This window comes from Rhinoderma darwinii, chromosome 5 (assembly GCF_050947455.1).
Source record: "Rhinoderma darwinii isolate aRhiDar2 chromosome 5, aRhiDar2.hap1, whole genome shotgun sequence".
Classification (NCBI taxonomy): domain Eukaryota; kingdom Metazoa; phylum Chordata; class Amphibia; order Anura; family Rhinodermatidae; genus Rhinoderma; species Rhinoderma darwinii.
Genome location: NC_134691.1, coordinates 28,263,327 through 28,290,552, shown reverse-complemented (window position 1 = coordinate 28,290,552; position 27,226 = coordinate 28,263,327).

Below are 27,226 nucleotides of genomic sequence, written 5' to 3'. Positions count from 1 at the left end.
CTGCTTCTTGACTTGGATAAGTAGAGTAGAGTGATCAGTAATTATTCCTTACCCTTTCCAAATATTTTTGGGGGACACATACCCCTGATGCGACCCCCCCCACCAGTTTTACTGACCAACCTCAAAGACTCCCCCCGCCACTGCGACATGGACCTTGACCATCTCAAGGCCGTGAGCTCCTCCACACCAACAACCCTCTTTCAATCCCGTCTGCTAGGGCCAAACTCCACAAATCCATCCCCACCTCATTCAAATGCACCCCATCCTGTCTCCAATAACAACCTACACCCGCATCAAGCATTCCCAACGTGACCACACCCTGGAATAAGCCGCCCAGGTACTAGCACTCACAGACCGTCTATCAGCGCCACCGATACCCCTAGACCACGTCCCCCAGCCAGAGAGGGCAGGACTTCCCATGTTGCTCCGCACCCGGCGCCAACCTGCGAAACCTGCCCACTGAAACCGAGAGAGAGAATCAGCGATATCATTAACAATGCCAGGAACATGAACAGCAACAAAACACACATTAAGCGGGGATTCACACGAGCGTGATTTTCGTGCGTGCAGGCCGCGTATTTTTCGCGCGCCACGCACAGCCCTATAGAAGTCAATGGGGCAGTTCAAACAGTGCGTGATTTGTGCGCAGCGTTTGTTCGCTGCGTACAAAACATCGTCAGGTTCAATATCTCCGCGTATTTCGCGCATCACGCACCCATTGAAGTCAATGGGTGCGTTAAAACCACGCAGGTCGCACGGAAGCACTTCCGTGCGAACCGACTGAAACAGCGCACCAGCTGTCAAAAGGATGAATGTAACCAGAAAAGCACCACGTGCTTTTCTGTTTCCAAACATCCAAATGGAGTGTCTTTGAGATGAGCGAACCCGGACAATCGAACCGAACTTCACCGGGTTCAGCCGAACTCGTTTTGGCCGAACCCGGAAAAAAAATTCCGGTACGCGATGTCAGGAGACAGTCACTGTCCAGGGTGCTGAAAGAGTTAAACTGTTTCAGCACCATGGACAGTGACTACCGATCCCAATAAACATGAATCTGTAAAAAAAAAAAAGAAGTTCTGACTTACCGATAACTCCCGGCTTCTTCCTCCAGTCTGACCTCCCGGGATGACAATTCAGTCCAAGTGACCGCTCCAGCCAATCACAGGCCAAGCACAGGCTGCAGCGGTCACATGGACTGCCGCGTCATCCAGGGAGGTGGGGCCCGATGTCAAGAGAGGCGCGTCACCAAGGACGCGTTACCAAGGCAACGGCCGGGAGGGAAGTTCTCGGTAAGTACGAACTTTTTCTTTTTTTTTAACAGGTTTCTCGATATTGTGTTCGGCATTTACTGTCGAGGGTGCTGAAAGAGTTACTGCCGATCAGTTAGCTCTTTCAGCACCTTGGACAGTGACGGGCGTCGACTAGCCTCATCTCTATGATGGCGGCTGCGCGAAAATCACGCAGCCGCGCATCATACACGGATGACACACGCAGCTGTCAAAAAACGCAACGTTCGTCTGAATCTGCCCTTAAACTGAGACAACGCAGCACCAGTTGACGCAACAGCTTCACCACCGAGGGAAACTGTTTGTTAATGTCCTGGACCACACCCAAATTGTTGCAGCAAAAACGCACCCTTTAATTCTTCAAACGCTCGCCCCATATTTCGGCTGCCAAAATGATAGGGAACAACTCCAACAACGCCAAATTAGCAACCAGCCCCTCCACCCACCAAGAAGCCTGCCATGCCCCTCCACACCATTCTCCCTGAAAATATGCACCAAACCCATGCGCACCCGACGCATCCGTATGACTCTCCAGATCAACATTCGATACTACCAACACCATCCAACCCGATTTACCATTGTACAGCCCGAGAAACGCTTGCCAGATTGCTAAGTCCGCCCGCACGTCAGCCGACAAACGAACGAAATTATGGGGTCCCGCCAACCCCGCCGTAGCAAAGGCTAGCCCGCGGCAGAACACCCTCCCCATAGGTAATATCCTACAAGCGAAATTCAATTTCTGAACCGTCCGTAGCTGCACTTTCCGCATGCCCCCCATGCGAGCTATAGTGTCGCGCAAATCAACCACTTTCTCCACCGGCAGTCTGCACTCCATCCGTTCAGTATCAATTATGATCCCTAAAAACTTGACCTGTGTCGCCGGACCTTCCGTTTTTTCAGAAGCCAATGGGACTCCGAACAAACCCACTACTCGCTCCATCGTACGTAATAAAATCGAGCAGACCCTCGAACCCGGGGGGCCCACAAACAAAAAATCATCTAGATAATGCAACACCGATATCCAGCCCGCCTTCTGTTGCATCACCCACTCTAAAAATTTACTGAACGCCTCAAAATATGCACACGAGATCGAACAGCCCATTGGAAGACGACAATTCACGTAAAAGGCTCCTTTCCAGCAAAAATCCCAGCAATGGGAAACTATCGGGATGCACCGGCAGCAACTGAAAGGCCGCCTCGATGTCAGCTTTTGCTAGCACGGACCCCCTGCCAAATTTCCGCACCCACAAAATGGCGGTATTAAACGACGTATAAGATACAGAACGTAAGTCGGGATCAATGCCGTCATTCACCGACCCACCCGCAGGGTACGACAGGTAATGAATGAGGCGAAATTTGTTAGATTCCTCCTTTGGGACCAAGCCCAAAGGAGAAACCCACATGTTAGGCCACACAGTGGATCGCAAATGGGACCTGCGATCTGCCCCAGCCGAACTTCCTTCGCGATTTTTTCAGAATCTATCCCTGGTTGTTGTAATGCCAATGCCAAGTTCTTATAAACACGCCCCGAACCATCCAATCGACAAGGGATAGGTAAACTGTCCGAAAACCCAGCTCGCAAAAATTCTGCTGCCGACTTATCTGGATACCTCCCGAGGAACCGCAGCATCTCTGCCACCCTCACCGGCGTCACACCGCTTTTGTCCAACATCTGCGCCTTTACCTTTTCCCTGCTTGAAACACCGCGACAAGCTGTGCCCTCCACCGCATCCTGAACACTCATGCTTGTAGCGGCATTCTGACAAGAACTTGCAGTATCCCTCATTGAACTGCCAACAACAGCTCTTGCGCGAACCAGCCGAGGACCCCGCTGCTGAGGAACCCCCGGCTGTTCCGGGAAAGGACTGCCCCCCTTTAGGTGCTGCCATAAGCCTCATCCACAGACTAATGTCCTTGTGGTCCCAACGCAAACTAGGCCGCACGACTTCCTCTGGTGAAACTGCTCGTCGTACCATAACCACGCCACACCACCATACACACGATAAGCTTCCCTAATCCCATCCATATAACAAAAAAGTGCCAAACTATTTTCCAGTGCCTCCTCCCCTACCACCCTGGCCAATATTGCAAACGCCTGCAGCCAATTCGAAAAAGTACGAGGAATCAAGCGATAACGCCGCTTCTCCTCGTCCTTTTTACTCTCATCCGGTTTAACCCTATCCAAGTAAAATTTTTCCAGAGGTAACAAAGAGAAGATTTCAACGTATTCGTCTTTCCAAATCTTCTCCTTGGTATCTGTTTTTATATGAGCGCCTAACGGACCTTCAAAACACACATACACCTCCCCTTTTGCCGTGTCCACCAGCCTCACATCCTCCGCCACCTTGGCTTTTGCCCCACTATCCTCAAACTTTTTGCTCAAACCCGCTGGCGCATCCACCACGTCTGACGCAACGCTCTCTGCTGTCGCAACCACCGAGGTGCACACTGCGACTTCTCCGGCTCCCACCGCACCTACAGGCACCGCAACATGGGCGGCTGCACAACCAGAACGCTCATATCCGGCGGCGGCCCTAAAGCTGACCACGCCATCGCAGGGGACCCTAGACCGCCGTGTGACCCTCCCCCCCAACACGTGCCAACCATTGCAAAACCCCAGACAAAACTCCCTGCACTAAACGCTCATGACCCCCACCCCCCACATTCCCCACAGGTAAAACAGACCCCCCCCACCCTGACCATCCCACAATTGCGCAAAAGCGCGCTCATCTGGCTGTCCCTGGGCAGGATCCCCAGCAGACACCGTGAGGATTCCATCCTGACATCCAGGCCGTCCCGACTCTCCACCGGCTGTCACATCTCCTAGTAGAAGACCTCTCCGAGGTGGAACATCCTCCGCCCGATCCAGATCTTCTTCGGTTAAGTTCCCCATCTTCCTGGGAATCCTCAGACGCCATTGCCGCTCCATCTGCGCATGCGGTCGCAGGGGATTCTAGCTCTGCCCCTCCTCCATGCCACCGACCAGCCGGAATGACCAGGCTGCGGCGCTGCGAGACCAGCTCCGCAGGCCCAACGCTCCGCCCTTGCTCCAGCAGGTGAAGCAGCTCCAGATGTCCTCCTCCGGGAGTCCGCACGCTGCTGGGTACAGTGGCTCCCGCAACAGGTAAGCTCAGCTGCCTGACTGCCCCCCCGGCTGGCCTCTCACCAGGGGATTCAGCTGCAGCACACACCGCCTTATCATGTAGGGAAGAAGGGGCAGGAGGGACGGCCCTCCTCCCGCTGGGTCCCGCCGTCGCACAGGATTCCTCCGCGACCACAAGCCCGCCAGAGCAGAATGCCGCTGACAGGCAAGCATGGGAGGGTCCCTGGTGGGGCTCCTTAACCGGCGCCGAACCCTGGGGGTAGCCTCGGGAATAAAGGCGCTCGGGCGGCCTAGAACGACGGGCCCGCTCTCGGACACTTTGCATCTAATTAGTATATGACGTGTGAGCGATTAAAACTTAGTTTATTAGTTATGCTACCAGTATGATTGGCAACATATGTATGCTCAATCTTGTTTCCACGTCACCTATCTAGCTGTGGTAGCGATTTGGGGGCTCAAAATTGCTGACAGACACCCTTTTAAGTTTATGTTCACTTTGAATACCATTTTATTCTTACATCTAATATGTTGTGCAAATCCTTCACTGGTGTGCCAATATCTCTGGAGGATTGCAGTCCACCAGTAGTTATGAGCTATGGGAATCCATAACCTAGTCTCTTCAACACAGTCTTTTAGAGAGGAGGGAGCGCTGTTTCTTTTTAAGCCCCCAGCGAAAGCAGAAACAGGTAGTAAGGGAATTAGGGGGCCCCGTTCTAAAGATAGGTGTGGGTCCCAGAGGTGGAACCTACATCTAGCTGACATTTATGACAAATCCTGTGGATCCTGTGGATATGTTATAAATTTCTCTCATGGGAAAACTGAGGGCTGTATGGGGGAGATTATATTGCAAGGGGAAGTCAGGTTGTCTGACTGATTGCTGGGGGCTTTATAGGGGGGTCTGAGTGTCTGATTCTGATGTCTCTGGGGGGGGATAGCCCTCCCATAGAGCCCTCAGCAGTTAGTCGCTCAGACCCCCCTATAGCGCCCCCAGCAGTCAGTCAGACAATCTGACCTCCCCTTGCAATATATTAGTAACTACTGAGGGCTCTATGAGAAGGGGGGGATTATACTGAATGGGGTGTCTAACTATCTAAGTGACTGCAGAGGACTCTATGAAGGGGAGAATAATCCCCCTTATCCCCCATAGAGCCCTCAGTATTTATTATACAGCAGGCGGGGGGGGGGGGGGTTGAGCGTCTAACTGACTACTGAGTGACTATGGGGGAAAATTATTATCCCCCCACAGAGCCCTCTGCAGTGAGTTAGATGCCCAACCCCCCCCCCCCCCCCCGCTTTATAATTAACTGCCCCCTTAGCGTCTACCGTCAGTCAATTGTTGCTTGTGGCAGGAGGCGAATAGCAGACTAAAGAGGGTCGTGTTCTACCACGACGCACGTCTGCTAGTCCTATCTTATCCCTGCTATTGCTGTCCTTCCCTCTCCTCCCCATTAACAGCGCCTGTGGCTCTATTCCGTCCCAGTCTGCCCCTCCCTCCCTATCAGCAGCGGCCATTATCGGCGCTAACATGCTACATAGCTGCATGATACTCTAAAGTGATTTTTAAAACTATGTGCGGTTCAGGCGGCCATGGTCCCCCTGGGAGCCTTGGGCCCCGGGCGGCCACCCGAACCACCCAGATTATAATCCGCTACTGTATATATTTGTGTATATGTATACCCAAACATCTCAATAGCCTACATGTTAATCAGACCCACAGCTTACTAAAGAGGCGCATAAGAAGATTGATGATCCAGTCAACATCAGCTTGTTGATAGTTTCTGTTAGAAAAAACAAAAGTTGTTTTTTTCTAGACTGAACAGTAAAATTAAAGAGAGAAATAAATTGTGCCACAAAAGTATCAATGTCTAGTGACATAAAAAAGATATTAATCATAAGGAGTAATTTTGAATAAATTAAGTGGGACATGACTTTGGGATGTGGGACTTTGAACTTTTTGAATTTATTGTTGTGCTATATGTTTCTATAGTCTAGGACATTTTGCTTAGGAGTGACGGACACTACCAACCAGGGGGCTGTGGGGCACTACCAACCAGGGGCTGTGGGCTGTGTGGCACTCCCTACCAGGGGTATTTGCGGCACTCCCTACAGGTGGCTGTGCGGCACTCCCTACAGGGGGCTGTGCGGCACTCCCTACAGGGGGTTGTGCGGCACTCCCTACAGGGGAATGTGCGGCCCTCCCTACAGGGGGCTGTGTGGCCCACTCTACAGGGGGCTGTGTGGCGCTATCTACAAGGGGGCTGTGTGGCGCTATCTACAATGGAGCTGTGTGGCGCTATCTACAAGGGGGCTGTGTGGCGCTACCTACAAGGGGGCTGTGTGGCGCTTCCTACAAGTGGGCTGTCTGGTGCTACATACAAGGGGGCTGTCTGGCGATACCTACAAGGGGGCTGTCTGGCCCTACCTACAAGGGGGCTGTCTGGCCCTACTTACAAGGGGGCTGTCTGGCCCTACCCACAAGGTCTATGTGGTGCTACCCACAAGGGGGCTGTGTGGCGCTACCTACAAGGGGCTGTGTGGCACTACCTACAAGGAGCAGTGTAGCGCTACCTACAGGGGGAATTTGTGAGTGGGGGGCTGATGGTCATTTTACTGTGAGTGGTGGGCTGATGGTCATTTTACTGTAAGTGGGGGGTTGATGGTCATTTTACTGTGAGTGGGGGGCTGATGGTCTTCAAGTGGTTTCCACCTCTGACCTCCAATTGAAATGAATAGGGGGCAGAAAATACCTGCGGCGCCCATTTGGAGCTTTTTTTTCCAGAGCCTTTTGCATTCGCTTCAACAGCTTAAGAAAAAATAAAAAAAAGGTCACCCAACGCTGTCAGTTGCTGAAGGAATTTTGAGGCAGATTTTTTTTGCCTTACAAACGTGTGTGAACATACCCTACGAGTGTAGTGCTTGTTCTTAGCCGTTTTCTGCCTTTCTCAAAACAATTTTTGGTAGCGGGGCCCTGAGGAAATTTTGTTTTTCCAGTGCTGCCTCGAGTCCGAAAAGGTTGGGAAATTCTGTACTAGGCTACAGGGTACCGTCATGGAGCAGCTCAGTTTGTCATGGGAACAGGGCCTAGGTGAGTAAAATTTTTGTTTTTGTTTGGGGGCACTGTCTACAAGGGGGAGTTGGGGGACTGTATGGCACGATCTACAAGGGGGAGGTGGGGGACTGTATGGCACTGTCTACAAGGGGAAGGTGGGGGACTGTATGGCACTGTCTACAAGGGGGAGGTGGGGGCTGTATGGCACTGTCTACAAGGGGGAGGTGGGGGGCTGTATGGCACAATCTACAAAAAGGAGGTGGGGAATTATGGCACTGTCTACAGGGAGCCTGTATGGCAAAATCTACAGGGGGGCACTATACTGTGTGGGTGTAATGACAGGGGGGTAGGGAAACAGACAGTGAGCCCTAATCTACCCACCACTCAGTCCCTGCCTACTTGCAACGACCCGCCCTAGGCGACGGGGTACAACTGGGCGACGTTCCCTACGCTCAGTAGGTGCACGACAGACAAACAGACAAGGGGACACAAGCAAAGGGAAATGGGGCAGTTGCCCACGGCAACACAGTGAGCAACAAGAGAGGTGAACGAGCCGAGTCAAAACAGGAATGTACGAGGTACCAAATGCAGAGCAGAAGAGTAGTCAGTAAGCCGGGGTCAGTATGAAGCAAGGTCAAATAGCTAGGAGCTGCAGCAAGGCCAGGAAACCACACGAGAAGAATCACAAGCAAAGGAGGAACAGGAAAGGCAGGTATAAATAGACAGAGGGCGGGAGCTAGCTCCGTCTGGCCAGGCTGCGATAGGCTCTCCCACTCCTAAGCCTGCCATCCTGAGTGGTGGAAGATGGAGTCAGTCTCAGAGACATAGAACCAGGTGCAGACTGATTACCCATGGGCGTATACACAGAAGTTGTGCCTGGCAGATCCTTTACAGTACCCCCCCCCCTTTTATGAGGAGCCACCGGACCCTTTCTAAGTGGACCAGGTTTATTGGGGAAACGAAGATGGAACTTCCAGACCAATACCCCAGCGTAAACATCCCGGGCGGGTACCCAAGTCCTCTCCTCAGGCCCGTATCTTCTCCAATGGACCAGGTACTGGAGGGAGCCTTGGACCATCTTGCTGTCCACAATCTTGGCCACCTCGAATTCCACCCCCTCAGGGGTGAGAACGGGAAAAGGAGGTTTCCTCAAGGGAGCCCAGGACGGGGAGCAGTGTTTAAGGAGAGAGGCATGAAACACGTCGTGTATACGAAAAGATGGGGGCAACTCTAGTCGGAAGGAGACAGGATTGAGGACTTCAATGACCTTATATGGCCCTATAAACCGGGGAGCAAACTTCTTGGACGGGACCTTAAGGCGCAAGTTCTTAGACGATAACCACACCAGATCCCCGACCATAAACAAGGGGTTAGCAGAACGTCTTCTATCAGCCTGAGTTTTTTGTATGCTCTGGGACGCCTCTAGGTTCTTCTGAACCTGGGCCCAGACTGTGCACAGTTCCCGATGAACGACCTCTACCTCGGGATTGTTGGAACTACCAGGTGAAACAGAGGAGAACCATGGATTAAACCCAAAATTACAGAAAAAGGGGGAGACCCCTGACGAGTTACTGACCCGGTTATTAAGGGAAAATTCGGCGAGGGGAATGAATGAGACCCAATCATATTGACAGTCAGAGATAAAACACCTTAAATATTGTTCTAGAGACTGATTAGTCCTCTCAGTTTGGCCATTAGTTTCAGGATGGAAGGCAGAGGAGAAGGACAGATCAATCTCCAACTTTTTACAGAAGGCTCTCCAAAACAATGAAGCAAATTGTACTCCTCTGTCCGAAACAATATTGACAGGGACCCCATGGAGACGCAGGATGTGTTTGACAAACAAGGTAGCTAACGTCTTAGCATTGGGTAGTTTCTTGAGGGGCACAAAGTGGCACATCTTACTGAAGCGGTCTACTATCACCCACACCACCGACTTGCCTTGAGATGCAGGCAAATCGGTGATAAAATCCATGGAGATATGGGTCCAAGGTCTCTGGGGAATGGGCAAAGAACGTAGTAAGCCCGCTGGTCGGGACCTGAGAGTCCTGGACCTGGCACAAACCTCACAAGCGGCGACGTAGGCCTTAACATCTTTAGGCAACCCAGGCCACCAATAGTTTCTGGCAATGAGGTGTTTGGTACCCAGGATGCCTGGATGACCAGATAGTGCGGAGTCATGATTTTCCCTAAGTACCCTTAGCCGGAATTGCAGGGGAACAAACAGCTTGTTCTCAGGAAGGTTCCCGGGAGCTGATCCTTGATCAGCCGCAATTTCAGAGACTAAATCAGAATCAATAGAAGAAACGACATCACTGTCTATAAAATACAAGCAGGATCTTCCTCCGAAGGAGGGCTGGCCATGAAGCTACGCGACAGTGCATCGGCCTTAATATTTTTACCCAGCCCTATAGGTAACCAAAAAGTTGAATCTGGTAAAAAATAGCGCCCATCGAGCTTGTCTCGGGTTTAGCCTCCGGGCAGATTCTAGGATAACCAGATTCTTGTGGTCGGTAAGGACCGTTACCTGGTGCCTAGCCCCCTCCAGGAAGTGGCGCCACTCTTCAAATGCCCATTTAATGGCTAAGAGTTCGCGGTTGCCAATATCATAGTTACTCTCAGTGGGCGAAAACTTCCTGGAGAAGTAGGCACAGGGACGAAGATGGGTGAGGGACCTGGTACCCTGGGACAAGACATCCCCCACTCCCACCTCGGATGCGTCAACCTCCACGATAAATGGCTCCATTTGGTTGGGCTGGACCAGCACCGGGGCCGAGATAAAGCACTTCTTAAGGACCTCAAAAGCCTGGACAGCCTCAGGAGGCCAGTGGAGATCAGCACCTTTGCGAGTGAGGTCCGTAAGAGGCTTAGCGATGACCGAGAAGTTAGCAATAAATCTCCTGTAATAATTAGCGAACCCCAAGAAACACTGTAACGCCTTCAGGGAGGACCCACTCCGCCACAGCCTGGACCTTGGCGGGGTCCATGCGGAATTCATGAGGAGTGAGGATTTGACCCAAAAATGGTATCTCTTGCACCCCAAACACACATTTTTTGGTCTTAGCAAACAGTTTGTTTTCCCGAAGGACCTGGAGCACCTTCCTGACATGCTCAATGTGGGAGGACAAGTCCCTGGAAAACACAAGTATGTCATCAAGGTACACTACAAGAAATACCCCCAGGTAATCTCTTAAAATCTCATTTATGAAATTCTGGAAGACCGCGGGGGCATTACACAACCCAAAGGGCATGACGAGGTATTCGAAATGACCTTCGGGCGTGTTAAACGCAGTCTTCCACTCATCCCCCTCTTTGATGCGGATAAGGTTATATGCCCCCTCGTAGATCAAACTTAGAGAACCATTGGGCCCCCTGAACCTGATTAAAGAGATCAGGAATCAAAGGAAGGGGATACTGGTTCCTTACAGTGACCTTATTCAAGTTACGGTAGTCAATGCATGGCCTAAGACCACCATCCTTCTTCCCTACGAAGAAGAAGCCAGCACCTACCGGAGAAGTAGAGGGGCGAATGTAACCCTTGGCCAGGCATACCTGGATATACTCTCTCATGGCTTCACGTTCGGGACAAGAAAGATTAAATATCCTACCCTTAGGGAGCTTAGCTCCTGGTACCAAATCGATAGCGCAATCGTATTCTCTATGAGGAGGTAACACTTCGGAGGCCTCCTTAGAGAAAACATCAGCGAAGTCCTGAACAAACTCAGGTAGCGTGTTCACCTCCTCAGGGGGAGAAATAGACTTAACAGAAAAACATGACGTCAAGCATTCATTACCCCATTTGGTAAACTCCCCAGTATTCCAGTCAAATGTGGGATTATGCAACTGCAACCAGGAAAGGCCTAAAACCAAATCGGACGATAATCCCTGCATCAACAGTACAGAGCACTGCTCCAAATGCATGGAGCCAACAAGGAGTTCAAAAACAGGGGTATGCTGAGTAAAATAACCATTAGCAAGAGGAGTGGAGTCGATACCCACTACCGGGACAGGTTTAAGCAAATCAATCAAAGGCATAGCAAGAGACATAGCAAATTCCACAGACATGATATTAGCAGAAGACCCTGAATCCACGAAGGCACTGCCGGTAGCAGACCTACCACCAAAAGAGACCTGAAAGGGAAGCAAGATTTTATTACGTTTCATATTTACGGGAAATACCTGTGCGCCCAAGTGACCTCCCCGATGATCACTTAGGCGCGGAAGTTTTCCGGCTGCTTATTCTTACGCCTAGGACAGGTGTTCACTTGATGTTTGTCATCCCCACAATAGAAGCAGAGACCATTCTTCCTGCGGAACTCTCTACGTTGTCGGGGGGACACGGGGGCCCCGAGTTGCATAGGTACCTCCGAGTCTTCCGTGGAAGAGCGAAGCAACGGGACCTCGGGATGCATCATGGGGGAGTCAGAGGGGAAAACACAAAAACGTTCAAGTTTTCGTTCCCTGAGACGTCGGTCAAGTCGTACCGCTAAAGCCATAACCTGGTCTAAGGAGTCAGAACAGGGATAGCTAACTAGCAGGTCTGTCAGGGCGTTCGACAGACCCAACCTAAACTGGCACCTTAAGGCAGGGTCATTCCACCGAGAAGCTACGCACCACTTCCTAAAGTCATAACAATACTCCTCCACAGGTCTCTTACCCTGACGTAAGGTCACCAGCTGACTCTCGGCAAAGGCAGTCCTGTCAGTCTCGTCATAAATGAGTCCGAGAGCAGAAAATAAAAGATCAACGGAGGAAAGTTCAAAGGCGTCAGGAGCCAGGGAGAAGGCCCATTCTTGGGGCCCTTGCTGGAGCCGGGACATAATTATACCCACCCGCTGGCTCTCAGAACCTGAGGAGTGGGGCTTTAAGCGAAAGTAGAGCTTACAACTCTCCCGAAAGGAGAGAAAAGTCCTCCGGTCCCCTGAGAACGGTCAGGCAACTTGAGGTGGGGTTCAAAAGGTGAGGTGAGGGGCACTACAATGGTAGCGTCAGGCTGGTTGACCCTCTGAGCCAGGGCCTGGACCTGTAGGGAGAGACCCTGCATTTGCTGAGCCAGGGTCTCAAGGAGGTCCATAGTAGTGTGAGGGACCAGGGTAGCCTAGGTATATGGGCTTGTGATTATGTAATGACAGGGGGGTAGGGAAACAGACAGTGAGCCCTAATCTACCCACCACTCAGTCCCTGCCTACTTGCAACGACCCGCCCTAGGCGACGGGGTACAACTGGGCTACGGTCCCTACGCTCAGTATGTGCACGACAGACAAACAGACAAGGGGACACAAGCAAAGGGAAATGGGGCAGTTGCCCACGGCAACACCGTGAGCAACAAGAGAGGTGAACGAGCCGAGTCAAACCAGGAATGTACGAGGTACCAAAGGCAGAGCAGAAGAGTAGTCAGTAAGCCGGGGTCAGTATGAAGCAAGGTCAAATATCTAGGAGCTGCAGCAAGGCCAGGAAACCACACGAGAAGAATCACAAGCAAAGGAGGAACAGGAAAGGCAGGTATAAATAGACAAAGGGCGGGAGCTAGCTCCATCTGGCCAGGCTGCGATAGGCTCTCCCACTCCTAAGCCTGCCATCCTGAGTGGTGGAAGATGGAGTCAGTCTCAGAGACATAGAACCAGGTGCAGACTGATTACCCATGGGCGTATTCACAGAAGTTGTGCCTGGCAGATCCTTTACAGTGGGGGCCACTAAGCGGACATTATACTGTGTAGGGGTACTACAGATGGAATAATACTGTGGGCACAATTAGAGGACAAAATACTGTGTCCTTGAAGGGGTTTTAATATATTATATTAAATATTATTATTATACTGTATGGGGGCACTAAAGGGGCATTATCATTTTTTTATGGGGCATTTTTTTTAATGATGGGGTGGAGCGACGAAAAATCATTTCGCACAGGGCGCCATCTATCCTAGGGCCGGCCCTGCTCAGGACGCAGATACAGTTGAACCCAATGCTGAACCAGGAAACCGTTAGCGCCCTGCTTCAGCATTAGTACAGAAGACTCCCCGGGCACAGCTCTACTTTAAGCGCTGACCCATGGAAAGCCTTTGACATCACTGTAGCTCCTCCTGGAGCAGAATCCCTGATATCGCTGTCCATTTATGAACAATCCATAAAGTCAGGGGCTTCTCCTGGAGTGAAATCCCCTGCCAGAGCGTGGCCAATGCTGTGGCCGGGGATTCCACCCCTAGAGGGAGTCCCAATGGCTACATGGGGGTAGTGCTATTTATAGGGGGGTGACACTATCTTTAAGCTTTAAGGGGGTGTGGCACTATCTACATGGGCACTGTTACACTATCGACGTGGGCCTGGCACTAGGGGCAGCTATGGGGGCATTATACTGTATGGGGGAAGCTATAGGGGCATTATACGGCATGGGCAGCTGTGGGGTCATTTTTAGTGTATGGTGGCAGCTAAGGTTGCATTATACTGTATGGGACAGCTATGGGGCATTATACTGTATGGGGGAAGCTATGGGGGCATTATACTACATGGGGGCATCAGTGTGGGCATTATGTTGTATGGGGGAATTTATTTTGGCATTATACTGTATGGGGCATCTGTGGGGGCATTATACTGCAAGTGGGCATATGTGTGGGCAGTATACTGGATGGGGGAATCTGTGTGGGCATTATGCTGTATCGGGACATCTGTGTTGGCTTTACACTGTATGGGTGGGTCTTTGGGGGCATTATACTTTATGGTGGCATCTATACTGTATGGGACAGCTGTGGGGCAATATACTGTATTGGGGCAGCTATGGGGCATTATATTGTATGAGGCAGCTGTGGGGGCATTATACTGTATGGGGGCAGCTATGGGGCATTATACTGTGTGTGAGGCACTATGGGAGCATGATACTGTGTGGGCTGAACCAGGTGTGTATGGGCGGGGATTGGGTGGGATTAGAGACGTGGCTTAAAAGGAGAAAACTTACTTGAAAGTTGGGAGGGACACGTCAGTCCCGCGAACCTCGGCAGGTCCTCTCTGACACGCAGGATCCACCTGTTATCTATCACATCTAAGTTCATAACTTCCATATTTTGGCAAGCAAGGTGACCAAAAACCATCAATTTGACTGTTTTTTATTCTTTTTTTTTTTTTTGTGTTCACAGCGCACTATAAATTACATTTTACTTTATTCTGCGGATCTATACAATTACGGCAATACCATATGTATATAGTTTTGTTTATGTTTTGCAAAGTTTGCACAATAAAATCACTTGTTTTTAAAAAATAATACATTTTTTGTGTTACCATATTCTAGGAGAGCCATACTTTTTTTTTTTTTTTTCAGTCAAAAAAGCTGTCTAAGGGCTTGTTTTTTGTAGGACGGGTTGTAGTTTTTATTGGTACAATTTTGGGGTATACGGGACTTCTTGATCACTTTTTATTCTATAGTTTGGGAGGGGTAGTGACCAAAAAATAGCGATTCTGATATTATTATTATGTTTTTTTTGTGATATTCACCATGAGGGAAAAATAGCGTTATAGTTTTATAGTGTTGGTCGAAAATTTGTCCCAAATATGTGTACTTTTTTTTAACGGTTTCATTTTTTTTCTATAGTAAAAGACTAATTATAGGAAAAAAAGCAGTTTTTTTTTTACATATAACTTTTATTTTTACACTTTTATAAAACACTTGTATTAACTTCAAGTCCCCACTATCGGACTTGAAGACCTGCAGCATTGATCGCTGCTATAATAAATTACATTACCTACGTAGTGTAATGTATTATAACGGTCAGTGTGACATGACATGAGAACTGGAGGCTAGTCCTCATCGGCAGCCCGCGCAATAGCATTGTGGGGATGGCCAATTTTGCCACAAACCCCTTAAGTGCGCGATCACAATCGATCGCCCCATTTAAGGGATTAATTGCCGACATCAGCGGCGGCAAGAGTGAAGTGTCAGCTGACCTCCCCGGTTCCCGGACACTGTCCATTAGGACAGTGTACATCGGGAACCGCGCAGTAACTGTATGTCCTGTTGCGGGAAGTAACCCCTCGCCAGGTCGTACAGTTGCGTCATAGTGTGGGAAGAGGTTAAGCTTTTTCTCCCTTTCTTTACTTGCTATTATTGCTCCCTACCACTTTGGATCCCAGAGCAGCTCAGGATCTTCCATTATGGTTCATACACCCTTAGGCCGTATACGGAAAGATGTCCGTGGCCAACAGAAATGAATGGGTATGGAATTTCATCTGTAATTGCGGATCCGTAATTACGGATGAGAACTACAGTCGTGTGCGTGGGGCCTTACTTTGAAAGTGTCATGAGTTGGAAGATTTGTCTCCTTTTCTCTATATACATGGACATATATATAGGGGGGCAGAGATAGCAGTCACACCCGGGCACTAGAGCCTGACTTGGTGCATGGGCCCCTTTGCCACCTAAAAAGAAACCAGTATTATATAAGGCACATAGCAGGTCGGGGGGTGCTATTACAGAATTTGCATTGGGGCCCAGGAGCCTCACGTTACATTTCTGTTTATAAACAAGTTTATACTTGGAGGATTGAGGGCCTGCTCACATCAGTGCTTGGTGTATGTTGATGGGTTTCGTCAGACCTTTCCGTCGGAGGAACCCATCAAGGGAAAGTCAAACGGAAACCATAGCTTTCGTTTGCATTACCATTGATGTGCAGTCGACTGCTCTATTGATTGTGCCCAATAAAATCCGGAAACATTATGGAACGGAGAAATTTGCAATGGAAGCATTACCATTAAAATCAATGGTAATGCAAACGGAAGGTATGGTTTCCATTTGCCTTTCCTCCGAAGGAAATCAAACGCTGTGAACAGGCCTTATGACTTGACCTTGATTAACCTCTTCACGCAATGCGCCGCAACTGTACGTCCTGCAGAGGGCTTGCTTCCCGCACCAGGACGTACAGTTGCGGAGCGGTTCCTGGAGCACACTGTCTTAAAGGACAGTGTCCGGGAACCGGGAGGTCAGCTGTCCCCGACAGCTGACACTCCAGAATTGCCGGTCAGCGCACCATCGCTGCTGATTTCGGCAATTAACCCCATAAATGCGGCGACCGATTGCGATCGCTGCATTTAAGGGGTTTGAAGCACATCGGCAGACCCCACAATGTGATTGTGGGGGCTGCTTATACTTGTCGTGGCAATCGGAGGCCAGACAATGGCCTCTGGGTTGCCATGTATGGAAGCCTAGCAGGAGCAGCCGGAGGCTGGTCCTCCTAGGCTTCCTGTCCGTGTGACTGTCACGTCACAATGACAGAATACATTACACTACGTGGATAGTGTAATGTACTCTAGCAGCGATCAAAGCTGCAAGTCTAAATGTCCCCTAGTGGGACAAATAAAATAAAAAATGTAATAAAAATGTTTTAAAAAAAGTGTAAAAATAGAAGTTATATAAACAAAAAATGCTTTTTTTGCCTATAATAAGACTTCTATTATAGGAAAAAAATTAACACGTTAAAAAAAGTACACATATTTGGTATCACCGTGTTCGTAACGACCCCAACTATAAAACTATAATGTTATTTTTCCTGATGAACACCCCAAAACAAACAATTAAAAAAATGACCCCAAAATCGCTATTTCTTGGTCACCACCCCTCCCAAAATAGAGTCTAAAAAAGTAATCAAAAAGTTTTATGTACCCGAAAATAGTACCAATAAAAACTACAACTAAAAATAAAAAAGTTATGGCTCTCAGAATATGGGGACACAGAAAAGAAAATATTTTATAAAGCGATTTTATTGCGCAAACGCTGCAAAACATGAAAAAAACCTATATACATATGGTATCGCCGTAATCGTATCGACCCGCAGAATAAAGTAAAACTGTCATGTATAGCGCACGGTGAACGCCGCAAACAAATAAACTAAAAAACATTGTCAGAATTGCTTGTTTTTGGTCACCCGGCTTGCAAAAAAATTAAATAAAAAGTCATTAAAAAAAAGCATGTACCCCAAAATGGTACCAATGAAAACTATAGATTGTCCCGCAACAAATAAATCCTCTCACAGCTCCAGTGGTGAAAAAATAAAAAAATTCTGCCTCTCAGAATATGACGATGCAAAATGTGCAGAATGTTCCAAAAGTGGATAAGATTGGGCGCCATTTATCAGTGCGACACCGGCAACATATCTGTGAATTATTATTTATTTACTGCATTATTATAATCCTTTTATTATGCCCTGATGTACTCCGCACAGCTTACATATGCCCCTGATGAACTCCGCACAGCTTTCATATACCCTGATGTACTCCGCACAGATTACATATACCCTGATGTACTCCGCACATATTACATATACCCTGATGTACTCCGCACAGCTTACATATACCCTGATGTACTCCGCACAGATTACATATACCCTGATGTACTCCGCCCATCTTACATATACCCTGATGTACTCCACATAGATTACATATACCCTGATGTACTCCGCACAGATTACATATACCCTGATGTACTCCGCCCATCTTACATATACCCTGATGTACTCCACATAGTTTACATATACCCTGATGTACTCCGCGCAGCTTACATATACCCTGATGTACTCCACATAGCTTACATATACCCTGATGTACTCCGCACGGCTTAAATATACCCCTGATGTACTTCGCACAGCTTACATATAACCTGATGTACTCCGCCCAGCTTACATATACCCTGATATACTCCTCACAGATTACATATACCCTGATGTACTCCGCACAGCTTCATATACCCTGATGTACTCCGCACAGTTTACATATACCCTGATGTACTCCGCACAGATTACATATGCCCCTGATGTACTCCGCACAGTTTACATATACCCTGATGTACTCCTCACAGATTACATATACCCTGATGTACTCCGCACAGCTTACATATACCCCTGATGTACTCCGCACAGTTTACATATACCCTGATGTACTCCGCACAGATTACATATGCCCCTGATGTACTCCGCACAGATTACATATACCCCTGATGTACTCCGCACAGTTTACATATACCCCTGATGTACTCCGCACAGATTACATATGCCCCTGATGTACTCCGCACAGATTACATATGCCCCTGATGTACTCCGCACAGATTACATATGCCCCTGATGTACTCCGCACAGATTACATATACCCTGATGTACTCCGCACAGATTACATATACCCCTGATGTACTCCGCACAGATTACATATACCCTGATGTACTCCGCACAGATTACATATACCCCTGATGTACTCCGCACAGCTTACATATACCCCTGATGTACTCCGCACAGATTACATATACCCCTGATGTACTCCGCACATATTACATATACCCTGATGTACTCCGCACAGCTAACATATACCCCTGATGTACTCCGCACAGTTTACATATACCCTGATGTACTCCGCACAGATTACATATGCCCCTGATGTACTCCGCACAGATTACATATGCCCCTGATGTACTCCGCACAGATTATATATACCCTGATGTACTCCGCACAGATTACATATGCCCCCACATTATAAACTGAAATACCAGAAAAATCCCAAACAGAACAACTACCAAGCTAAATCTGCGCTCCAAAAGCCAAATGGCGCTCCCTCCCTTCTGAGCCCTGCAGCGTGCCCAAAAAGCAGTTTATGCCCACATATATGGCATTGCCATACCAAGGAGAACCCGCTTAACATTGTATGAGGTATTTGTCTTCAGTGGCACAAACCGGGCACAACATATTATGCACTAAAATGGCATATCAGTGGAAGATTACAATATTCACTTTGAACCATTCGCTGTGCATTAACCCCTTTGCGCACTATGACTTAATTGCACGTCATGGTGCGGGCAGGGGTGAACCTAGCCCCTCTGCTGCCTGAGGCGAACTATAAAAAGGCGCCCCCCCCCCAATCTATCAGAGTTTTCTCATTACTAGCTTTACACAACAAACACGCAGCATATAAAAAAATTTAAATAGGAAAACATTTGTTGTTTATTTGCTAAAGTGCTGTTTGAGGTATAGAAAATATTTAAAGAATTCTACTTAGGGCTTATTCAGACGAACGGGATATATGTCCTTGCAACGCCCGTGATTTTCATGCGCGTCACACGGACCTATATTAGTCTATGGCGCCGTGCAGACAGTTGCGTGATTTTTACGCAGCGCGAGTCCGCTGCGAAAAAGTCATGACATGTCTGTTCTTTGTGCATATTTCGCGCATCACGCACCCATTGAAGTCAATGGGTGCGTGAAAATCACGCGCACCACACGGAAGCACTTCCGTGGGACGAGTGTAATTCGCGCAACAGCTGTCAAACTATGAATGAAAACAGAAAAGCACCACGTGCTTTTCTGTTTACAAACATCCAAACGGAGTGTCATAATGATGGCGGCTGCGCGAATATCACGCAGCCGCACATCAAACAGGGCTGACACACGAAGCTGTTAAGTGCCTTTTGCGCACGCAAAATCCCGCGTTTTTTGCGTGCGCAAAACGCACATGCTCGTGTGAATCCGGCCTTACTGTATTACTTTAGTATCATAGATCAGCAACGCAGCATTATCACTGAAAATGGTTTAACTCATCTTCTATGCCCCCTTTTTATTACCTAATTTACTTTTTAACTGAGTTCAGTGGCACAGCGTGGACGGCATGATGCAGTGACGTCATCGTGCCGGGCAGTTGACGTCATCAGCGTGCTCCCGATCTCTTGTAGGCCTCAGGCCTAAACCAGGCTGTGGCCTACAAGAGCAAACGGCGGAGCAGGACTTTCTATTGTGGCAAATAAAAATAAAATTTAAATTTTATACTGCTATCTTTTTTTTGGTAGGTTCCGCTGGACCGTTTGGACTACGTCGTAGATTTATTGGACTACTTCAATGATCTACTTTAAAAAATAAATAAATTGTGAAACAGAGTAGCATGGGGGAGTTTTGATTTCAATAAAAAAAAAATTCTTATGTCTGTTTTTTTTAATATTTTATTATGGCCTTAGGGCTGCTGTCTGATTGACAGCGTTCAATTACTAAGGTTGGGGCTTAGCATTAGCCAGTAAAAAGGCTATCACTAACCCCTATTATTACCCCGCTACCCACCACCACCATATATGAATATATCTATCAATGTGATTGGTGCAAGTTTTAAGTACTTTTTATTAAAAATTATTTTTACTCTTTGAGATACAGCTGCTTTGTATCCTGTATACAAAGCAGCTGTATCTAGTGCTGAGACCTGAATCCATTAGGTCACCTATTATCGATCACATCTAAGTTATGAACTTAGATCTCAACGGTAACAGCTCGATCCTGCCCCTATTAATTTAAAATGGGTCGGCCGACGCTGGGGGGCCGGGAGTATACTGCAAGGGGGGGTCTGGGCGTTTTACTGACAGCAGAGGGCTCTATAGGGGGGAATGATCCCCCCCCCCCCATAGAGCCCTCACTAGTTACTATAATGAAAAGTTAGGGGGGTCTGAGCATCCGACTGACTGCTCTAAAGGGGGGGCAGAATACTCCCCCCTATAGAGCCCTCTGCAGTAAGTCAGACGCTCAGATCGCCCCTCCCCTGCATCCCCCTATCCTTCCATTATAGTAACATGAGGGCTCTATGGGGTGGATTATTCCCCCCTCATAGAGCCCTTGGCTGTCAGTAAAATGCCCAGACTTCCCTTGCAGTATACTCCCGGATCCTGGTCCCCCAGCTACGGCCGACCAACACCTTTTAAATTAGTGAAGGCAGGAGCGTGAGCGCTGCAAGTGGCGCTCAGTTTTTAATACAGGCCACTGCTCACCTCATGCATCTCGTTACTCCTCTTCTTGAGAAGAGAGCACTCAACCGCTCCTTCTGCAGACCTGCTCCTCTCTGGCGGCGCGTGCTGTGTGCAGCGTCAGAGAGGAGGAGGAGTGTTCTTACAGATGGGCACCATCATGCGGCACATCAGGAAAGTAAAATAAGGCATGCCCCCTCCCCCCGGTCCAGTCGGTCCCTGGTTCAAAATGCCGCCCAGGGGCGTAACTAGGAAAGACTGAGCCCCAAAGCAGGCAGACAAAAACTCTTGACTGGGGCCCCCCCAGGTGCCACAAGCAGCCTCCCTCATAGATAGTGCCCCCTGTAGAATGTGCCATACAGCCCCCCTTTGTCTATAGTGCCACAAGGCAATGGCGCATCCGAGAAAGTTGTATCAGCCAGGGGATTTATATATATATATATATATATATATATATACAGTACCACAACCAAGCTCCGTACATAAATACAGTACTAGAACCAAGCTCTGACATATATACTGCACCAGAACAAAGTTCATACATATATATACACAGCACTAGATCCAAGCTCATTCATAAATACAACACCAGAACCAAGATCAGTACATATATACAGCACCAGAACAAAGCTCAGTACTTACATACAGCACCAGAACAAAGCTCAGTACATATATGCAGCACCAGAACAAATACAGCTCAATTTAGTGCAACCCCTGCCGTATATGTTTGTACGACGTGAAACTACAGCTCCCAGCATGGACCGAACAATGGTAAGGCTATGCTGGGAGATGCGGTTTCACAAAAAAATAATCAAACCACCCATCATCTCGCTGCAGATCACACAATGACTACATTACTGATCAGAGGCAGAATAAACATTTACATTAATTTTCCGCTCAGATGTATTCAGCTTCTCAATTTTAAAACATTTCTGCACCTATAAACAAAGTTAAAATTCTCCAAACCTCTAAATATAATAGCGCCATACACTGTGTCCCTGATTATAATAGTACCATACACTGTGTCTGTAGATAGTACCTCACATATAGCTCCCATTGTATATAGTGTCCCACATAGTGCTCCCCCTGTATATAGTGCCCCACATCCCCATATATAGACCCCCCTGTATATAGTGACCCACATATCGACCTCCCTGTAGATAGTGCCCCACATCCCCACATATAGACCCCCTGTACATAGTGCCCCACATCCCCATATAGACCCCCCTGTATATAGTGGCCCAGATCCCCATATAGATCGCCCCTGTATATAGTGGCCCACATCCCCAAATATAGACGACACCCCCCCCCCCTGTAGATAGAGCCCCCATTGTAGATAATGCCACTCACAGTTTTAGTAGAGAAAAAAATAAAACTTTACATACTCACATGATCCCGTCCGGTGGCAATGCAGATCTGCTCTCTTCTGAGCAGGTCTGCTGTAGCTGAACGCGGCGTCGTTCAAAGGAGCTGATTGGCGGTGCAGAATAACTTGCCCCGTCAATCAGAGCCTTTCAAGCACGATGACGTCATCGCGACGCCAGCGTTGTTGAAAGACGCTGATTGGCAGGGCAAGTCATTTTGCCCCGCCAATCAGCGTCATTGTAAGGCGTTGAATGGTCGGGCATTCAGCACTAATGCATGTATTTGTATCTGCGTGCTATAGATGCAGGTACAATTACTGTAAGACGGGGTGGCTGTCGCTAGCACCGGGCCCCCTCCGGTGCTAGCGACGCCCCCAGGCATGAGGGGGCCCATGTCGCCCGACCCATAAAAGTTAGAGGCTCAGCGGTGCGGGCCCCGTAGTAGCATCGCTACAGCAGTAGCAGCCATAACGGCTGCTAGTGGCGCCACCGGGCATATGGGGGGCGTGTCGGTTAGCGGCACAGGCCCCCTCAAGCCACTGGCCCCATAGCATCCGCTACGGCTACAATTGCGGCAGTTACGCCACTTATTGCCGCCCCCCATTTTCGGCCAGGTGGCGCCGCCTGAGGCTGTCGGCTCACCTCGCCTCATGGCAGGTGCGGCACTGGGTGTGGGGGTTGATGTATGGAGCCGGCTCATGCGCTGCGGGTGTCAGCTGTATATTAAAGCTGACACCCGGGACTAAAGGACAGGAACAGCAATCGTGCGGTTACAGAAGCCTGTAAAAATAACAATATACTGCAACACATTAGTATTTCAGTATATTGTACCAGTGATTCGAAGATCGCTGGTTCAAGTCACCTAAGGGGACTAATAAAATGTGTAGAAGAATTAAAGTTTTTAGTAGTGAAAAAAAAAAAATTTAAAGTTAAAAACAAAAACCCTTTTCCCATTTTTCTTAAGTAATGGAAAAAAATAAACAAAATTGGTATCACTACGACAGTAAATAAACCAAAAAATGGTACCAATAAAAACTACAGCTCGTCCCGAAAAAAATAAGACCTCCCACCGCTCAATCAACCGAAAAATAAAAACATTACGGCTCTCAGAATGTGGTGAAACAAAATAATTTTTATTTTAACATATAGATTTTTCTTCGTAAATGTAGTATAATATAAGAAAAATATATATAAATTTGGTATCACCGTAATTGTATTGAGCCGCAGAATAAAGTAAAGTTTTCATTTTTACCGCACGGCGAAAGCTGTAAAAACGAAACCCCCAAAAAATCAGCCCGCAAAGAATTTTTTTTCAGTTTCCCAGTAAATTTTATGGTACTTTAAATGGTGTCAACAGAAACTACAACTCCTCCTGCAAGAAATAAGCCCTTCCACTCTGACGGAAAAATAAAAAAGTTATGGTTCTTGGAAGGCGGAGCGTGAAAAACGAAAATGAGAAAGCAAAAAATGGATCAGTCCTGAAAGGGTTAATTCATTTTTAATGAAAAAAAAATAAAAATGTATTACCCCATGTGGGGTATTTCCGTACTCGAGAGAAATTGCTTTACAAAAATTGGTTGTTTTTTTTCTGCTTTATCCCTTGTGAAAATGAGAAAATTCAACATTTTAGTGGAAAAAAATTGGGATATTCATTTTTGTGGCCTAATTCTAATAAATTCTGCAAAAGACCCGTGGGGTCTAAATGCTCACTATACCCCTAGAAATACTCCTTGAGGGGTGTTTACAAAATGGGGTAACTTTTGGGGGGTTTCCACAGTTTCTGTCCCTCCAGGGCGTTACAAATGCGAAATGGCACCGAAAACCAATCCCGCAAAATCCGTGCTCCAAAATCCAAATGCCGCTCCTTCCCTTCTGAGCGCTGCCATGGGTCCAATCAGCAGTTTATTACCACATATGGGGTATTGCCGTAATCGGGAGACATTGCTTTACAAATGTTGGGGTGCATTTTCTTCGTTATTCCTTGTAAATATTAAAAATTTCTATGACTTTTCAGAAAAAAAGTAGATTTTCATTTTTACAGACTTATTCCAATAGATTTAGCCAAAAACCTGTGTGGTCAAAATGCGAACTATACCCCTAGATAAATTCCTTGAGGGAATGGGGTAACTTTTGGGGTGTATCCAATGTTTTGGCACCACAAGACCTCTTCAAACCTGACAAGGTGCCTAAAATATATTTTAAAAAAAAGGAGGCCCAAAATCCACTAGGTGCTCCTTTGCTTCTGAGGCCGGTGCTTCCGTCCATCAGCGCACTAGGGCCACATGTGGCATATTTCTAAAAACTGCAGAATCTGGGCAATAAAATATTGAGTTGCATTTCTCTGGTAAAACCTTCTGTGTTACAAAAAAAAATGTATTAGAAATTAATTTCGGCAAAAAAAATAAAATTAGTAAATTTCACCTCTACTTTGATTTAATTCCTATGAAACGCCTAAAGGGTTAAAACACTTTGTGAATGCTGATTCGAATACCTTGAGGGGGTGCAGTTTTCAAAATAGGGTGACTTCTGGGGATTTTCTAATATATAAGGCCTTCAAAGCCACTTCAGAACTGAACTGGTCCCTGAAAAAATGGCCTTTTGAAATTTTCTTGAAAATATGAGAAATTGCTGCTAAAGTTCTAAGCCTTGTAACGTCCTAGAAAAATAAAAGGACGTGAAAAAAACGATGCAAACATAAAGTAGACATATGGGAAATGTTAACTAGTAACTCTTTTGTGTGGTATTGCTATATGTTTTACAAGCAGATACGTTTAAATTTAGAAAAATGTTAATTTTTGCAAATTTTCTCTAAATTTTGGTGTTTTTCAGAAATAAATACCAAATTTATGAACCAAATTTTTTCACTAACATAAAGTACAACATGTCACGAGAAAACAATCTCAGATTCGCTTGGATAGGTAAAAGCATTCCAACCTCAGATTTGAAAAAAATCGGCTGTGTCCTGAAGGCCAAAACAGGCTGGGTCCTGAAAAGGTCAACTATGTAAATTACAATGTATTACTTCACTTCTTTATTCGCATTTTATTATATTTAGAGTTATTACGAGATGCTAAATAAAAAGTAGCTTAGTTGGTTACCTAATTATGTATCTTTATCATATTATTAATAATAAATTAGCAGCTGGGGTCTATCTCTGCCTTCCCGTGCTCATCCGAGGGATCAATTATTCATTATATTCTTTACCATTATTATATTATAATATATTTTTAGAAATGGCTACAGATGTAGCCGACTTTACCTTGACTTTTAACGCATTAAATACAGAGTGGAAAGATCCTTTATCTTGAGTTTTTTAATGGCTTTAGTTGTGTGATGTCACGCTGCAGCAAGTTATCAGAGTCCAGATAAAGATGACTACATCTGTATACACATCATTAGGAAACAAGTTTGTCATTTAGTCCGTATTTATGTAAGCATGTGCTGCCCCCATGTGGTAGAAGTGTTAAAACTCATGTCTACGTTATTGTGTAGAAATGATCAAATCTGCATGTTCACCTATTGACCAATATGGAACAAGGAAATTACATTGGTTGTTTTGCTGTATTTTACACTAAAATCTGGGCTGGTATAAGTCGGAAACTGCAAAACAAATGCTGTATACGTTTGGCCATGTATGTAACTGTATGGCATACTTATCTCTATCTGGCAGTCTGATGGATGAGTCTGGGTTTGGTGAATGCCAGGAGAGCGTTACCTGTCGGACTGCAATGTGCAACTTTAAAGTCTGGTGGAGGGAGGGTAACGCTATGGGGGTGTTTTTAGGGGTTGGCCCCTTAGTTCCAGTGAAGGGAAATCTTAATGCTTCAGCACACAAAGATATTTTGGACAATTGTAGCTTCCAACTTTGAGGGAACAGTTTGGGGTTTGGCCTTTTCTATTCCTCCATGACTGTGCCCAGTGGACAAGAGACATGCGGTGAGGAGTTTGGGGTGGAAGAACTTGACTGGCCGCACAGAGTCCTGACCTCAACCCCATCCGACACCTTTGGGATGAACTAGAACGGAGATTGTGAGCCAGGTCCCCTCCCCCAACATCAGTGTCTGACCTCACAAATTTTCTACTGCATCAATGGGCAACATTTTCCACAGATGCTCCAAAATCTAGAAAGCCCCCAGAAGAGTGGAAAATGTTTTACTGCAAAGGAGGAACCAACTCCATAATAATGTCTATGGATTAAGAATGGAATATTGCAATATCAAAAAAGCTCCTGCAGGTGTAATGTGTATGTGTCCCTATATTTTTGTCCATGTGGTGGTCACCCATGCTCACCGCTGCTCTATACAACTCCATGGGAGATAAAAAAAAGTAGTCAAACTGTCCCCGGTACTAGAGATCGGATTTAACACTTTTCTGTTGGCAGTAGAAAAGCTTCTATGAAATAAATGGAATATTATACTCTAGTTTCTGGTCTTTATACAAGAGAACTGGTCAGTGTAACAAATATGCAATACCTAGACGGAGGGGGGTAAATACTTTTTCACAGCACTGTATGTGAGATGTATTATACTAAGAACATACAACAATCTGCGTAGATGATGTTCTATGTCTACATTTTTCAGAGTGAGACTTGACCTTTCTGCGCGCATCTGGACTGTCAACAAACAGTGAGAAAGGGAAACGGGCAATGTACGATGTTCTACCAGGAGCGGGCTGCCACCGACCTGA